This window comes from Octodon degus, unplaced genomic scaffold (assembly GCF_000260255.1).
Source record: "Octodon degus isolate 3935 unplaced genomic scaffold, OctDeg1.0 scaffold00103, whole genome shotgun sequence".
Classification (NCBI taxonomy): Eukaryota; Metazoa; Chordata; class Mammalia; order Rodentia; family Octodontidae; genus Octodon; species Octodon degus.
Window position 1 is genome coordinate 7,112,979 of NW_004524679.1, and position 5,727 is coordinate 7,118,705.

Sequence of the window (5,727 nt, forward strand, 5' to 3'; positions counted from 1 at the left end):
GGGAGCACAAGGCATTGTTCAGTAGGGTTCTGTAGCTGTCTGCTATGTTTTGGAGATAGTCCGCAGCTCAGTAAATTCCCACAGTGAAGGGAGCATTGATCAGCTCTTGTCATGCCCCTGTACCTGCCTGATGGCAACTTTCATTCTGCAAGGGTGTGGTAGGTGGAGTGCAGCCCAACAAAGCTCCCATGATGGTCAATATTGTTCTCATTCTCTTTTCTTTTTTTTTTAATTTTACATTTATTTATTTAGTGTGTGTGTGTGTGTGTGTGTGTGTGTGTGGCCAGCTCAGCCCACCAGGGGGCGGGGCTGGCTGGCATGTGGTGCTGGGTGATTAAACGTTGGTCCTTGTGATTTTGCTAAGCTTGTTCCAAGTAGGTGCTTTAGACCACTGAGCCATCCCGCCAGCCCCATCATTCTCTTTTCTTATCCCTTTTGGCTCTGAGGTTTGAGATTAAGTAAGTTAGGAGAAGTTGTAATTCATATGAAATGTTTCTTTAATGTGACATTTCTTTCCAGTGATGTGTTTTCTGCTTTGTTTTTCCTGAAAATGTTTTTACCCATTCAAATATTTAACTCTTTCACTATGTATTGAAAAAATATTTACTTCTGTTTCACGGCATCAATAGTTCCAATCATATCTGGGTTAGATATGACACATCTTATATTTACATTTTCACACATTATTAATAATGTTTACAAGGTATATTATTATTACCAGATAGCTTAAAGTGTTAAATAATAAAGGAGGGAAGAGATGGAGGATGTATAAAGGAAGAATTTAAGTTAGCAGGTTAATAGTTAAAAACATATTGGTTAAAAATTTAGATATGGGTTTGAATTATTGTAGATATCATTTAGTTGGATTAAAGGGTTGCTGGTGACAGTATTAAGATGATATTTGTTGGTTACAGGATGGGACATAAGAAGAGAGAGATGTACCTTGTGATTGCGTAAAGTTATAAGGTTTGAGGTTTGATAAAATATTGAGGTTAAGCTCAACTGCATATATTATAGAGAAATAATAATAATAAGCTTCTCTTCTGGAGGGTTAACAAACTAAATTTTAAGACCAATAATTAGAGAAAAAGAAGTGTTGCAAGGATTGCCAAGTTTTTGGCCCTAGCCTTTCAAGGTCAGTGAAGAATCGACATAGGAAAACATGTACAGTAACATCCTGTAGTGGTGTCCCAAATTTTCTGATCAAGGAGATTATGGGGTCACAGAAGAAAGTGATTGATGATGTAGGGTGTGCCTAAGGATAGTCACATGGAGAGAAAAACATTCTCTCAGGCTTTCACAGACAGCAAATTGATCAAGCAATGGCCGTGACTCATTCACAAGGCTGACACTGACAAAGGATCTACAAACTGTAGCACAGGGTTTCAGGGTAAATCCTGAGGGGATTTGACTGACCTTACCAGATACAAACGTTACATTTCCTGTAATATAGGTCTTGTTTTATCTTGATCTGAACCACTCAGCAGAAACGTTAAAAAAAAAGGTACATAAAGTAAAGCCATATTAATATGATGAGCTGTAAAAGGCTCAAGTCAAAAATTATGACATTGCCAGTCTTGCAGAAAACCTACTACTATTATGAACTACTGGACTATATTGGAATATTTTGATGAATTCATGGACCTACAATATTTGCAATGGAATACACTTCTGTGGCAAAATTAAACAAAACAGGGTGATACAGACAAAGAACAATTTTGCATCTGTATATTCAAAATAATTAGAATAGATATACAGCTGCATTCTCTTAGTTCAATGAATAGAGAGATTTGTTCTAATAGTGTTTGTGGATAGGATATCTTGTCTGTATCTTGTACAATAAATAACCACTAAGACAACAATATGCAATGTGTTAATAATTGAAACTGTGCTAACAATCTGTTTTGAAACTATTTCATTGCTATTTGTTTCTCAATAAAATTATTTTTAAAAATAAATAAAATGTAAAAAATAGTTTGCCAAAACCTTTTGAAATATTTGTGATAATGTAAATTTCAGAAGTGTTAAAGGAAAACAGATGACTAGAAAATATGACAGCAAAAGGAATAGAGTAGAAAGAATATAAAATTAATAGAAGCAAAGATAGGAATGACTGAGAATCCTACCAATCTGGCTCGAAGCCTGGAGCACACTGAGACAGCAACTGAAATTGGTCCTCGTGGGAGAGCTTCCTGCTACTCTGCACCAGTGGAACCTGCCAGTCCCAGCCCAGGCACAGCATGGATGAGACACGCTTGTACCTTTTGGGATGCCCCTACCACTCCGCAGCACACCCCCCACCCCGGTTGCTGAGTAAGAATTTCTGTGCCTTCTGGGAACCTCCAGATCCACTCCTAGCCAAGGCCCGATGAGTATGTTGGACAGCTTCTTCTATTCACTACTCCACTCTATCCTCACCAGACTCAGGACAGGCCTGGCATACCAGCCTGGGGTGAAACCCTGCAGCTGAAATTCTTGTAGAGGTAGTAGGGAACAAATCCAACCAGCTAGTCCAGGAGCAGAACATCTTGCCAGAGGGGCACAAAAGGATCACTCCCAAGGGAAGCAGCAGGAAGGAGATGAACAAAGCAGCCAGATCCAAGCCAGGTACAGCATGATAAGTCCAAAATTGTAGATCTGCACCTGAATTTCAGTAGGTGCTAAGATTATAACTGCACAAAAGCTCTGCAACACAGTTCAGAAGACAGTGCTACAGAAAATGCCACCGAGAAGGAGCAAAATGCAATCTCAAAACACAAGCACAACCATAACAAGTGCAGAGGACACTAACACAGAACAAATTAGGAACCACACAGCTGAAATCAATGAATCAACAGCTTCGGAAATAAAGAAACAACTGCAGAAAGGTATACAGGAACCTAGATTGGAAATGAAAAAAGAAACCCTTGAAATAATAGCATCCATAACACAGAATCAAATGCAGAAACATATGGAAGAAACCCAATGCCCACCCACAATAAGTACAGAGGACATTAGCTCAGCTGAAATGTGAGAATTAATAGCATCAATAGTAAATAAGCAAGAGCAGAAATTTAAAGAGGAACTCAGTGCTGAATTCTTTTCTACTAGCTCAGCTCAAATACATGAATCAATAGAATCAATAGTAAATAAGCAACAGCCGAAAGTTATAGGGAGCTCAGAGTGGAATTCTTTCCTGAAATAAAAAAGATTTCTATGAACACATAGCATCTGAAATAAAGAGCCAACTACAGAAACATAGGAAGTAAAAGAAAACTGAGGAAAACACTGCAAGAAAAGAATAATAACTGCTTCTAGAGAAGACATTGATAAAAAAATAGAAGAGATTAGAAGAATGAGGGATTCCTTGAATGAGCAATATAGGAAAGAAATATATCGCATGAAGAAGAGTCAAAGATATACAGGAAGGTAAAATGTGAATCACACGCTTGCAAAACAGTTTAAGTGAAAGTCAAGACAAAGTTTCAGATCCAGAAGACGCTGGTGCAGCTAGTGAAAAAGTAAGAAAGGATCTCCTAAAAAAAACTAGGATGCAGGACAAAATAATGCATCATTTCCAAGAAAATGCAAAGATGAACAGAGTGAGAATAATAGGCATCAGTGAGAAAGAAGGAGACAATACAAACGACATTAAAAAATATGGGCAGTAGTAATAGCAGAAAATTTCCAAATTGGAGGAAACAATTCGACGTTCAGGTAACCTAAGAATACAGAATGCCAAGTAAACTCAGCCCAATTAAAACACACATAGAGATGTATAATAATCAAGATCCTAGAAATTCACCTCAAGTATAACGTACTGAAAGCCGCGAGAGAAAAGAAGCAGATCACCTACAAAGGAAAAAACATCAGAAATGCAGCCGACTTCTCTTCACAAAGCATGAAGGCAAGAAGAGAATGGAACAGAGTACTTCATTCCTCTATGAAAACAAATTCCAGCCCAGACTACTACCCTGTAAAACTTTCTTTCAAGTTTGTTGAAGAAGTGAAACACTACCATGACAAAGAACAACTAAATTTGATGATCACGAAGTCAAACCTACACAAGCACGTGAAAGGTGTTCTAGAGAGGGACCAAAATGATCAGGACTCCACGAATGAAATGAAGAACAATAAACTAAATAGGGAAAACAATTAAATACAGGAGAAGAAGGAGCAAATGAGAACAGGTAAATAACATGTCAATCACAAGTCAATACATCTCATTTATAACCATCAATGAAAATAGACTCAATTCACCAATTAAGAGAAATAGACTGGCATAGTGAATTAGAAACAAAATCCAACAATATGCTCTATACTAGAAACACATTTAACTCACAAAGACATTCATAGACTGAAAGTCAAAGGATGGAAAGCTACATGACCCAAAACGTGAGAAAAAAGCAGGGGTAGCAATACCACTCTCAGACTGTCTCAAATTCAAATTAAAAATGATCAAGCACAATAAAGAAGGCCACCATATACTGGTGAGGGGAAAAATTCAAGAGGAAGAGGTAACAGTCATATATATGTATGCAACAAACACAGGAGCACCCAAATACATAAAGGAAATCATAATGGACATGAAAAATCTAATATCCAAATCCACAATCTTAACAGGCATCTTTAACACCACCTTATCCCAAAAAGATAGGTCAACTAGACACAAACTTAGCAAAGAATTAACAGAACTGATCCAGATCTTAAAAGAAATAGACTTTTTGGACATATACAGATCGTTGCACTCAAACACAGTTAAATAAACTTTTTTTCTCAGCTGCATGTGGGTCATTTTCTAAAATCCACCACATACTGGTCCATAGGTCATGCTTAAGTATATGCAAGAAAACAGAAATTAAGTCATGCATATTTTCTGACCACAGTGCGGTCAAATGGGAAATAAATGACAAAAGAAACAAAAAAAAACCCTGAATACATGGATATTAAATGACACCCTACTCAGAAACTAATGGGTCACACATGAAAATAAACAAGAAGTACAACAATATCTACAATTCAATGAAAATTGAAGCACAATTTATTGGAATTTATGGGATGAAATGAAAACAGTTCTCAGAGGGAAATTCATTGCTCTGAACTCACACATTAGGAACACAGAACGGGAACAAAAAAAAAAAAAAGCACCCTAATGCACCCAAGTCAGGGAAATACAAAACTAAGAAAGAGAAAGAACATAGAGGCCAAAAGCCTCAATAAAATCCTAGCAAATAGAATACAGCAAATCATCAAGAATGTCATACACCAAGAACAGGTAAGATTCATCCCAAGGATGCAAGGATGACACAATATTCAAAAATCTATAAATGTAATACACTACATAAATAGAGTGAAAACTAAAAACCACATCATCATCTCCATTGATGCAGAAAAACCTTTTGACAAAGTCCAACATACATTCATGTTCAAAGTCCTACAGAACATTGGAACAGATGACCTCAACTTCAATCTGGTAAAAGCCATTTATGAAAACCCAATGGCTAATATAATTCTAAAAGGGGAAAAACTGAAATCTTTTACCCTTATATCTGGTACAACACAAGGATATTCTCTATCCCCACTCCTATCCCAAAAAGATAGGTCAACTAGACACAAACTTAGCAAAGAATTAACAGAACTGATCCAGATCTTGAAAGAAATAGACTTTTTGGACATATACAGATCATTACACTCAAACACAGTTAAATAAACTTTTTTCTCAGCTGCATGGGAGTCATTTTCTAAAAT